Source organism: Delphinapterus leucas, chromosome 3 (assembly GCF_059928025.1).
Source record: "Delphinapterus leucas isolate spDelLeu-1000000601 "Yukka" chromosome 3, BTC_Dleu_Yukka2, whole genome shotgun sequence".
Lineage (NCBI taxonomy): Eukaryota > Metazoa > Chordata > Mammalia > Artiodactyla > Monodontidae > Delphinapterus > Delphinapterus leucas.
The window spans coordinates 111,536,338-111,549,915 of NC_143131.1; the positions used below are offsets into that span (position 1 = coordinate 111,536,338).

At 38.5% G+C, this 13,578-nt stretch overlaps 1 protein-coding gene and 1 pseudogene across 4 annotated transcripts in view; one reads left to right on the forward strand and one right to left on the reverse strand.

The window, feature by feature from the left end:
* KIF3A (kinesin family member 3A) overlaps positions 1 to 13,578 on the reverse strand; it is a 94,978-nt gene that overhangs the window by 66,627 nt on the left and 14,773 nt on the right. The window lies entirely within an intron of this gene.
* On the forward strand, positions 2,742 to 3,535 carry LOC111182423 (14-3-3 protein beta/alpha pseudogene; annotated as a pseudogene).

The window sequence follows — 13,578 nt, forward strand, 5'->3', positions numbered from 1 at the left end:
AAACAATTTACTTCAAGTGACCAGCATGATGCCTGGCCAATGGTAGTTTTTTCTTCTTATTCCTAAAATAAGTACATTATTTTGAAATAAAATGTTTTAAGTAACAGTTGTAAGGAATAGGGGGAATTAACAAAAAAAGGTGACAATACAATTATTACAAGTAATTACAGATACAACTTAAAATTTTCTAAATACCCAAATTCATTCACTCAACAAATACTACACATCTGTGTCTGGCATTGTGCTAGGCACCGGGGACACAGTGACAAACAAGACAAACACAATCTTTAATCTTATGATATGTCATCTTGGGGAGGACATACTAGCCAAATAATCATAAGCAGGATGAGTGTTGGGAAATGAGAAACACGGAGTTCTAGATGAGAGTTAAGGGACATAATCTGGGCAGGAGAACTGATGAAGGAGGAAAGGGGAAGAAGTCAGGGAAGGCTTTCCAGAAGAGGTAAGGTTTAAGATACGATCTGATATATGAGCAAGAGTTAGATAGGAACAGAGTGGACAGCCAGAGGCAAAAAAGAGAATGGAGATTTTGAAGAAATGTAATGAGACCAGAATGGAAGAAACAGAGATGGAAAAGGACAGTGGATGCAGATACAGCTAAAGAAATTAACAGGGGCCTAATCACACAGGACGATGAAGAACATCTTAAGGCTTTTAGAGCTTATGCTAAAAGCAAAGTGAAGCCATAGAATGATTTTTCAATCAGAGGAGTGACATCATAGTCACTTTGGCTATACTGTATATGAAGAATTGGAAGAAAGCAAGAGGAGACGTGAAGAAATAAGTTAGAGGGCTGAAGTAGTTAGCCAGATGAGAGATGGTGCTGACAATGGATAGAAGGGGATGAGAAAGGTAGAAGGATTTCAGAGATATTTAACAGTAGGATGTCAGAGATATTTAATAGTTAGAATCAAGAGGACCTGGAAAATAACTAGTCATAAGGGGACCAGGGAAAAGGAAGAATTGAGGGTGACTTTCAATTTCTGGCTTGACCAAAGGGATGTATGGCTATGCCATGTACTGAGATGGTGAACAACACTAGAAGAAATAACAGCTTGAAAGGGAAGATCATGAATTTAGTTTGGGGGTACTGAGCTTTAAGTCTACGATACACCCAAATGGATGTGTCAAGCAAGCAGGAGGATGGATGAGATTCATTTGCCACTGAAGCCATGGAGGTGGATGAGATTTCTCAGGAGACAGTATAGTATGAGAAGATAGCCTAGAAAGTGACAGCATAAATGAAAAACGTTTCTCAACTACTACCACTCTATTCAGTTAACAACAACTTGTCGTCATTTTTGGACTTTCTATGAAAATAAATTAATAACAACAGAAACCATTTTTATACATGGGAATAATTTAAAAGTCTTAATTTTTTCTAACTCACTAAATATTTCAAACTCTTGCATTAAGAATATAACTTACTGCATTCCAAGGAGCTGAAAATATCATCAACTCATATACTGCATTTTAGAAAAGACACCACAGCTACCATTTACTGATCATTTGCTATGTGCTATGTCATGTACTTTACATGCATTCCTATTTAATTTTCACCCCAATCCTAAGAGCTAGGCAATGTTTATATTCCCACAGTTTAGTTGAGGAAACAAAGGCTTAGAAAGGTTGAGTTACTTGCTCAATGACATAGTAAGTGGTAGAAACAAGATCTGAACACACTCCAGTTGGCTCCATAGCCCATGTTTTTTACCAGTATGTAGTGACCAAAAAGAAATTTGAGCTCAAAATTAATACCTAATGCAATTTCTATGAATGCATTAAATATATGAATATTACTAATTTAAAAAGGATATTAAGTAACCAGAGAAAGAAGAACAAACAAAACCCAAAGTTAGTAGAAGGAAAAAATCATAAAGATCAAAGCAGAAATAAATGAAACAGAGAGAAACAAAACAATAGAAAAGATCAAACTAAAAGCTGGTTCCTCTGAAAAGATAAATTTAATTGATAAACCTGTAGCCAGACTCAACATGAAAAAAAGGGAGAGGGCTCAAATCAATAAAATTAGAAATGAAAAAAGAGAAGTTACAACGGACACCACAGAAATACAAAGGATTATAAGAGACTACTATAAGCAACTATATGTCAATAAATGGTCAATCTAGAAGAAATGGATAAACATATAACCTTCCAAGACTGAACCAGGAAGAAACAGAAAATATGAACAGACCAATCACAAGTACTGAAATCAAAACTGATTTTAAAACTGCTAACAAACAAAAGTCCAGGACCAGGTGGCTTCACAGGTGAATTCTACCAAACATTTAGAGAAAAGTTAACACCTATCCTTCTGAAACTCTTCCCAAAAATCGCAGAGGAAGGAACACTCCCAAACTCATTCTATGAGGCCACCATCACCCTGACACCAAAACCAAACAAAGATACCACAAAAAAAAGAAATAGGCCAATATCACTGATGAACATAGATGCAAAAATCCTCAACAAAATACTAGCAAACTGAATCCAACAATACATTAAAAGGATGATACGCCACGATCAAGTGGGATTTATCCCCGGGATGCAAGGATTCTTCAACATCCACAAATCAATCAGTGTGATACACACATTAATAAACTGAAGAATAAACACCATATGATCAGCCGCTGATTCCGGAGCCGAGGTCGCCACTGCAGCTACCGCTGGAGGAGTGGGCTTGGGAAGGAGGCGGTCACCACGCCCGGAGCTCCGCTAGTAAGTGTCTTTGTCCCCTGCAGTCCTCCCACGGGAATGACCATGGATAAAAGTGAGCTGGTACAGAAAGGCAAACTCGCCAAGCAGGCGGAGCGCCACGATGACATGCCTGCGGCCGTGAAGGCAGTCATGGAGCAGGGGCACGAGCTCTCCAATGAGGAGAGAAAACTGCTGCCTGTGGTTTTTACAAGAACACGGTCGGTGCCCACCGTTCTTCCTGGTGTGTCATCTCCAACATCAAACAGAAAACAGAGAGGAACGAGGAGCAGCAGCAGATGGGCAAAGAATACCGTGAGAAGATCAAGGCAGAGCTGCAGGACATCTGCAACGATGTTCTGGAGCTGTTGGACAAATACCTTATTCCCAATGCTACACAACCAGAAAGTAAGGTGTTCTACTTGAAAATGAAAGGCGATTATTTTAGATATCTTTCTGAGGTGGCATCTAGAGACAATAAACAAACCACTGTGTCAAACTCCCAGCAGGCTTACCAGGAAGCATTTGAAATTAGTAAGAAAGAAATGCAGCCTACACACCCAATTCAACTGGGCCTGGCACTTAAGTTCTCCATCTTTTACTATGAAATTCTAAACTCTCCTGAAAAGGCTTGCAGCCTGGCAAAAACGGCATTTGATGAAGCAATTGCTGAATTGGACACACTGAATGAAGAGTCTTACAAAGACAGCATCCTGATCATGCAGTTGCTTAGGGACAATCTCACTCTGTGGACGTGGGAAAACCAGGGAGACGAAGGAGATGCTGGGGAGGGAGAGAACTAATGTCTGTCATGCCCTGTGATCTCTTCAGTGTCACTCTGTACCCTCCACGTATATCCCTTTGTGCAATTAAAAAAAAAAAGAATCGTACGTCAACTTTCAGTTTTTCACAGCCTCAGTCTAGCAAAAATGGTCCATGGGATAAGCAGCTGGTATTTGTATCTAAAAGTCAGATTGGTCACATAAATGCCACGGCATTCTGAAGTTTTGATTTTGATTAACATTGACAGGAATACTTTGTGTTTAATTTTTTTGAAAAACAATACTGTGATTATGGAGTTTTGTAATTTAGCAGCACTCTTACTGGTAGAAAACAAAATAGACCTGAATTATGTGTAACTTTTCGGAAAGTTTAATTCAATTCAAAACAGTCACTGAAATACAGTTCCATTGTAAATTTGTACAGAAAGTTATAGAGATTATATTGTGACACTGGGACTTGGAGTGAGAAACCTCTAGCTTGGCATTCGAGCTTCATGGTAATTCACAGTGATTCTGCCTGTTCTGTTCAGGGCTTGTAGACACTTGACCCATTGGGGCTGTTGCCACTCAAAAGTTCATGACTGCGGATGGCCACAGTGTCTTCCTCTGAGGAAAGTCGAAGCCAGAAATTAACATTCTTGGTGGCAGATAACTGGGTTATGACACCATGCAAAGGTCCAGTGCTCATAGACCACACGTGACTCCAACCCCTTTCCTACAGCAGCATGTTACTGACTGGCAGCTTGCGCTTCCGTAGTGGAATCTGTTTTCCCTGTAACCACGAGCTCAAGAAGGAAAAAAAAAGCCATGTATCTTACTAATGGCCTTATCTGTTTCCTGGGTAACACCTCTAAAAATAATGTTCTGCAGAGACTGCCTTTCACTTGAGGAGTAAGTACTCAGTCTTTGGGTTCTTCCTAGCTCGGGGCTTTAAAATTTTGAAATCTAAACATTCTTTCCCACTGTGCTTTTTGACTATTGATTTTGGTTTTCTCTTCTCTAAATTTGTCCTTCTTCTTCCTTACATTTTCTTCTTTGTGCATACTCTTTGCCTTTTGTTCACAGTTTAGTACTAGATGAGCAGGGACAGGGGGCCTGGAGGGGGTGAGGGATGTTGGCCAGCCTTGCTACAGAGAGTTGAAAAGAGCTTCCTGCATCTCAGCTCTGTCTTCTTCCAGTTCTCAGAACGGTGGTTGCTCTTCAGTCACACCAAGATCTGACTCAAAAACGTATTTTTAAATATCCATGGTTTCTCCTTATATTGCAGCCAGACCTGATAATGCTTGTTAGCACCTGTCACCAGCTCTCCCAAGTGTATCCATCTCATCAAGCTCACAGACACGTTTCAACAAGACCCTATAATGCAGGGAAGTTGCATGAACACTGTGATGGGGAGAGTTGGGAATAGCCCGGCCTAGCAGTCTCACAGTATCCCCCTCCCTCCCCTGAACATTTCCCATAGCCATAGTGTCCATCTGTTTGTCCATCTGCTGAAATGAGAAACATTCATGCACTGATTTCAAACAAACCAAAAGGGAAAAAAAGAAAAAATCCGTCTTCTTTCTAGCTGAACAAAAATGTGCAGTTAATACTTGGCACTTGAAAACACAGTAGTGAATGTAGAACAAGCCTGTCTGTATATCTGGTAGCTCTCTCTCGCTTTTTCCTCACCAGTATTCTGCCTCACGTTTGCTTCTGTGATGGTTATATTGCCTAGCAAGCACACCTGTAGGTGTGAAAATAGTATAGCAAAAAAGAAAAAACCCTGGTTATTGATGTACTCGATCTGTGTATGTCTTTTAAACAGGTCTAGTTTCCACCTTACACGAATAAACAGGAAAAGTGTAAAAACTCAAAAGTGAAAAAAAAAATTTTATCAGTTAAAAAAAAACATATGATCATCTCAACAGATGCAGAGAAAGCTTTTGACAAAATTCAAAACCCATTTATGATAAAAACTCTCCAGAAGTCGGCACAGAGAGAACTTACCTCAACATAATAAAGGCCATGTATAACAAGCCCACAGCTAACATCATTCTCGACAGTGAAAAGCTAAAAGAATTTCCTCTAAAATCAGGAACAAGACAAGGATGTCCACTCTCCCCACTATTATTGAACATAGTTTTGGAAGTCTTAGCCACAGCAATCAGAGAAGAAAAATAAATAAAAGGAATCCAAATTGGAAAAGAAGAAGTAAAACTGTCACTGTTTGCAGATGACATGATACTATACATACAAAATCCTAAAGATGCTACCAGAAAACTACTAGAGCTCATCAATGAATTCGGTAAAGTTGCAGGATACAAAATTAATACGTGGAAATCTTGCATTTCTATACACTAACAATGAAAGATCAGAAAGAGAAATTAAGGAAACAATCCCATTTACCATCACATCAAAAAGAATAAAATACCTAGGAATAAACCTACCTAAGGAGCCAACAGACCTGTACTCAGAAAACTATAGATACTGATGAAAGAAATCAAAGATGACAGAAACAGATGGAGAGATATACCATGTTCTTGAATTGGAAGAATCAATATTGTCAAAATGACTATACTACCCAAAGCAATCTACAGATTCATTGCAATCCCTATCAAATTACCAATGGCATTTTTCACAGAACTAGAACAAAATATTTTTTTAATTTGTATAGAAACACAAAAGATCCCGAATAGACAAAGCAATCCTGAGAAAAATAAATGAGCTGGAGGAATTGGGCTCCTTGACTTCAGACTATACTACAAAGCTACAGTCATCAAAACAGTATGGTACTGGCACAGAAACAGAAATACAGATCAATGGAACAGGATAGAAAGGCCAGAGATAAACCCATGCACCTATGGTCAATTAATCTATGACAAAGGAGGCAAGACTATACAATGGAGAAAAGACAGTCTCTTCAAAAAGTGGTGCTGGGAAAACTGGACCGCTACATGTAAAAGAATGAAATTAGAACATTCTTCAACATCATACACAAAAATAAACTCAAAATGGATTAAAGACCTAAATGTAAAGCTGAGTACTATAAAACTCTTAGAGGAAAACATAGGCAGAACACTCTGAAATACATTGCAGCAAGATTTTTTTGGATCCACCTCCCAATGAAAATAAAAACAAAAATAAACAAATGGGACCTAATGAAACTTAAAAACTTTTGCACAGCAAAGGAAACCATAAACAAAATGAAAAGACAACTTACAGAATGGGAAAAAATATTTGCAAATGAAGCGACCAACAAGGGATTACTCTCCAAAATATACAAACAGCTCATGCAGTTCTGTATCAAAGAAACAAACAACCCAACCAAAAAATGGGCTGAAGACCTAAATAGACAGTTCTCCAAAGACATACAGATGGCCAAAAAGCACATGAAAAGGTGCTCAATATTGCTAATTTTTAGAGAACTGCATATCAAAACTACAATGAAGTATCACCCCACACCGGTCAGAATGGCTATCATCAGAAAGTCTACAAACAGTAGATGCTGGAGAGGGTGTGCAGAAAAGGGAACCCTCCTACACTGTTGGTGGTAATGTAAATTGGTACAGGCACTATGGAAAACAGTATGGAGATTCCTTAAAAAACTAAACATAGGAACTTCCCTGGCAGTCCAGTTGGCTAGGACTTCACCTTCCAATGCAGAGGGTGCAGGTTCAATCCCTGGTCAGTAAGCTGGGATCCCACATGCCTCATGGCCAAAAAACCAAAACATAAAACAGAAGCAATATTGTAACAAATTCAATAAAGACGTTAAAAAGGCTCCACATCAAAAAAAAAAAAAAAAACCTAAAAATAGAACTACCATACAACCCAGTGATCCCATTCCTGGGCATATATCCAGAGAAAACCATCATTCGAAAAGATATATGCACCCCAATGTTAACTGCAGCACCATTTACAATAGTCAAGACATGGAAGCAATCTAAATGTCCATTAACAAAGGAATGGATAAAAAAGATGGGGTACATATATACAATGGAATATTACTCAGCCATAAAAAAGAATGAAACAATGCCATTTGCAGCAACATAGATGGACCTAGAGATCATCATACTAAGTGAAGTCAGAGAAAGACAAATATCATATGATATCACTTCTACGTGGAATCTAAAAAAAAAATTATACAAATGAACTTATTTACAAAACAGGAACAGACTCACAGACTTCAGAAACAAACTTATGGTTACCAAAGGGGAAACATGGTGAGGAGGGATAAATTAGGAGTTTGGGATTAACATATACATATACTATATATATAAAATAGATAATCAACAAGGACATACTGTATAGCACAGGGAGCTCTACGCAATATTCTGTAATAATCTATATGGGAAAAGAATCTGAAACAGAATGGATATATGTATATGTATAACTGAGTCACTTTGCTGTACACCTAAAACTAACACAACATTGTAAATCAACTATACTCCAATATAAAATAAAAATTAAATGAAATTTTTTTTAATGAAAAGGTTACTAATTTACTATATTAGAGCTGAGAAAGGAGGACCAGGAATCCCCTAAAATTCAAGAAATTCATCTTATTTTCAGAGATGAGAGTCCAAATTTCTAGTTTTTAAATGCCAAACTTAAAATCTAATGCTATCATTTTGTTCAATATGAACTTCTTTTAAAATGTTAGTTTTTAAAAACTAAAAATGACCTGAGATTTTACCCAATCTCCTCGTTTCCAAACTATATATTTAAAATGGCAGAAGGTCCACCAAAAAACCTACGTGTGGATATTTATAGCAGCTTTATTCATAAGTGCCAAAACCTGGAAGCAACCAAGATGTCCTTCAGTAGGCAGGTTAACAGATAAACAGTTCATAAGGACAATGGAATATTATTCACTGATAAAAAGAGATGAGTTAACAAACCACGAAAAGGCATGGAGGAAACCTAAGTGCATGTTACTAAGTGAAAGTTATCTATCTGAAAAGGCAACATACTATATAGAGTGAAACAATTTTGTATGATACTACAATGGTGGATACATGTCATTATATATTTGTCCAAACCCACAGAATGTACAAAACCTAGAGTGAACCCTAATGTAAACTATGGGCTCTGGATGATAATGATGTGTCAATACAGGGTCATCAATTTTAACAAATGTAACCATTATGGTGCAGGATGTTGACAGTGGAGGAGGTTGTGCATTCTGGGGACTAGGGATATATGGGAACTCTCTGTACTTTGCTCAATTTTACTCTGAACATAAAATTGCGCTAAAAATAGTTTATTAATTAAATAAAACTTTTTCAAATGGTAGAAGGATTATGTACTTGTAATTTACAGTCCAAACAGTTACAGCTAAACTACATTTGAATAATGCACAGTAAACTGCATTATATATTACAGAATTCTATGGGACTTCCCTGGTGGTCCAGTGGTTAAGATTCCATGCTCCCAATGCAGGGGGCACGGGTTTGATCCCTGGTCAGGGAACTAATATCCCATGCGCAGCACAGCACAGCCAAATAAATAAATAAACAAACAAACAAATATGGAATAGAACAAACAATCCAGAAATAAGCCCACACATTTGTGGTCAGTTGAATTTTGACAAAAGCACCTAGTTAATTCAATAAGGAAAGAACAGTCTTCTCAACAAATGGTGCTGGAACAACTGGATATTCATAGGCAACGAGGGAAAAAAAGGGGGCAGAGGGTAGAAAAAAAGAAAAAAACTCAGACCCTCACCTCACACCATATATAACAATTAACTCAAAATGGACCAGAGACTTAAATGTAAGACCTAAAATGTTTACAACTTCTAGATAAAAACGTAAGAGAAAATCTTTGTGGTCTTGGATTTGGAAAAAATTTCTGAGCTATGTCACCAAAAGCATGTGATAAAAGAAAACTTGATAGCTGAACTTAATCAAAATACAAAACTTTTCCCTTCAAAAAAACACCACTAAGAAAATGAAAAGACAAGCCACAGACTGGGAAAAATATTTTCTGATCACAGATATGAATCCAGAATATATAAAGAGCATGACTCAATAATAAGAACACAGGCAACCAATTTTTAAAATGGGTAAGATATTTTAAGAGATATTTTACCAAGAAGACATACAAATGTCCAATAAGTACACAAACAGATGTTCAATGTTGTTAATCATTAGGGAAATACAAGTTAAAACAATGAGATACCACTACAGACCCTGTAGAATAGCTATAATTAAAAAGAACGAGAGTCTAAATGTTGGTGAAGATGTGAAGAAACTCTCACATCTCATACCATACTGCTGGGAAAAAAGTAGTACAATCTGTGGAAAACAGATTTCCACTGTGAAAAACGGTTTTGCAGTTTCTTCAAAAGATAAACATACATTAACCATAAGACCCAGCAATTTCACTCCTACGTATCTATCCAAGAGAAACTTTGAAACGTATCTGCACAATGACTTATAAAAGAATGTTCCTGGGACTTCCCTGGTGGTCCAGTGGTTAAGAATCAGTCTTGCAATGCAGGGGATGCTGGTTCGATCCCTGGTTGGGGAACTAAGATCCCTCATGCTGTGGGGCAACTAAGCCCAATGCACCACAACTACTGAGCCCACGTGCCACAATCAGAAAGCCCACGCACCACAACTAATGAGCCCACGTGCTCTGGAGCCCACATGCCACAACTAGAGAGAAGTCCATGCACCACAAAGAGCCTGTGTGCTGCAACTAAGACCCGACAGAGCCAAAAATTAAATACATATTTTAAAGAAAAGAATGTTCCTAACAGCATTATTCTTAACAGCCAAAAAACTGCAATCATTCAAATTCCCATCAAAGATCATAAAAAGTGGTATATTCATACCATGGAATACAACCCAACAATAAAAAGGAACTACTGATACATACAACAACATGGATGGCCCTCAAAAATATTACACTAAGTCAAAGAAAACAGATAAAGACAAAATAGTGTCTGATCTGATTTATATGAAATTTTGAGGAAAGGCAAAACTGTAGACAGAAAGCAGGTCCATGGTTGCCTGGGGGTGGGACTGTAAATGGACATAAAAGAACTTGTGGGGGTGATAAAACTGATGGTTTCACAACTGTATGTATTTACTAAAACTTAAACTGTACAATTCGATTGCACAATTACAATGGGTGAATTCACTGGGTATTATTAAGAGCTTGATAAAAGTTGTTTAAAAGTAAACTACAGGGGAGAGGGGTCAAGATGGCGGTGTGGGAAGACACAGAGTTAGCATCTCCCCCCAACTAATGAGGCTGCTGGCCGCTGGTGGGACTCTGATACCCAAGGAGACAGGAGGAACCCCAAAGTGAACCGGTAGGACGTACGGGGACCAAAGCGGGGAGAAGTGGAGGCAAGACAACATCAGCACCTCTGAGGCCATGGAGATCAGGAGAGGCAAGTGGGAGGTGCCCTCCGGGAGGAGCATAAAAGGAGCAGAAGGCGACTGCCCCGCCCACTTGGGCACAGGGAGCCTGCTGAGCTCCCAGGCCAGTCCCCTCCAATCCAAAGCCCCCTCCAGGCTGCACGGGTCCTGGTGGCACAGGAGGGAGGCCAGGGAGATCAGGAGAGGCAGGTGGGAGAGGCCCTCCCAGAACACAGACTGAGAAGCAGGAGAGGAGAGGAGGGTGTTTGCCCCACCGACTCGAGCCCAGGAAGCCTGCTAGGCTCCCAGGTGAGGTCCCCTGCCCTCTAAGACCAGGATGGGGGGCACGCCTGGCACCCTTCTGTTCCTTGAGCCTAAGACCCACCCCCACACAGCCCTCAGGGCCTTTTCCAGCCCCATAGGTCCTGAGCACTGGCCCTGCCCACCACCGAAACCTCACCCTTGATAGGCCCCACTCTCCACAGCCAAGTCCTTCCCCCTCCCCGTTTTTTTTTTATTTTCTTTCTTTCCTTTTTCAGTATTGTGGTACTGAGTAACCTTCCGGTTGTTGATTCATCTATATTTTTATTTTTATATTCTTTCGAACATATCTGTTAGTTTCCTAGTCTAATTTTATGTTTTACTTTGTTATTTTTCTCTTAAAAAAATTTTTTTTTTAGCCACCCACGTGGTTTGCAGGATCTTGATTTGCAAGCCTGGGGTCAGGGGGAAGCTCCTGTGGTAGGAGCTCCAAGTCCGAACCACTAGACTAACAGAGAACCTCAGACCTCAGGAAATGTTCATCAGAGTGAGGTCTCACAGAGCTCCTCATCTCAGCACCAAGACCCAGCTCTACCCAATAGCCTACAAACTACAGTGTGGGAAGCCTCAGGCCAAACAACCTGTAAAACAGGAACACAATCCCCTCTTTAAAAAAAAAAAAAAATGAGATGGCAAAAAATATGTCACAGATGAAGGAGCAAGGTAAAAACCTACAAGACCAAATAAATGAAGAGGAAATAGGCAATCTACCCGAAAAAGAATTCAGAGTAATGATAGTAAAGCTGATCCAGAATCTCAGAAATAGAATGGAGGCACAGATTGAGAAAATACAAGAAATGTTTAACAAAGATCTAGAAGAATTGAAGAACAAACAGAGATGAACAACACAATAACTGAAATGAAAAATACACTAGAAGGAATCAATAACAGAATAACAGAGGCAGAAGAACGAATAAGTGAGGTGGAAGACAAAATGATGGAAATAACTGCCAAGGAGCAGAATAAAGAAAAAAGAATGAAAAGAATTAAAGGCAATCTCAGAGACTTCTGGGACAACACTAAACACACCAACATTCGAATTATACGGGTCCCAGAAGAAGAAGAGAAAAAGAAATGGGCTGAGAAAATATTTGAAGAGATTATAGTGGAAAACTTCCCTAACATGGGAAAGGAAATAGTCACCCAAGTCCAGGAAGCACAGAAAGTCCCATACAGGATAAACCCTAGGAGAAACACACCAAGACACATATTAATCAAACTAATAAAAATTAAATTCAAAGAATATTAAAAGCAGCGAGGAAAAGACAAAAAATAACATAAAAAGGAATCCCCATAAGGTTATCGGCTGATTTTTTCAGCAGAAACTCTGCAGGCCAGAAGGGAGTGGCAGGATATACTTAAAGTGATGAAACAGAAAAAACTACAACAAGATTACTCTACCCAGCAAGGATCTCATTCAGATTTGATGGAGAAATCAAAAGCTTTTCAGACAAACAAAAGCTAAGAGAATTCAGCACCACCAAACCAACTTTACAACAAATGCTAAAAAAGATTCTCTAAGTGGGAAACACAAGAGAAGAAAAAGACCAACAAAAACAAACCCAAAACAATTAAGAAAATGGTAATAGGAACATATATATCAATAGTAATCTTAAATGTAAATGGATTAAATGCCCCAACCAAAAGACATACACTGGCTGAATGGATACAACAACAAGTCCCATATATATGCTGTCTACAAGAGACCCACTTCAGACCTAGGGACACAAACAGACTGAAAGTGAAGGGATGGAAAAAGATATTCCATGCAAATGGAAATCAAAAGAAAGCTAGAGTAGCAATACTCAGATAAAATAGACTTTAAAATAAAGACTGTTACAAGAGATAAGGAGGGACGCTACATAATGATCAAAGGATCAATCCAAGAAGAAGATATAACAATTATAAATGTTTATGCACCCAACACAGGAGCACCTCAATACAAAAGGCAAATGCTAACAACCATGAAAGGAGAAATCAACAGTAACACAGTAATAGTAGGGTACTTTAACACCTTACTTGCACCAATGGACAGATCATCCAAACAGAAAATAAATAAGGAAACACAAGCTTTAAATGACACAACAGACCAGACAGATTTAAGTGATATTTACAGAACATTCCATCCAAAAACAACAGAATACACATTTTTCTCTAGTGCACATGGAACATTCTCCAGGACAGATCACATTTTGGGTCACAAATCAAGCCTTGGAAAATTTAAGAAAATTGAAATCGTATCAAGCATCTTTTCTGATCACAATGCTATGAGACTGGAAATCAATTACAAGAAAAAAACTGTAAGAAAAACAAATATATGCGGGCTAAACAGTGCACTACTAAATAACCAAGAGATCACTGAAGAAATCAAAGAAGAAATTTAAAAATACATAGAAACAAATGACAAC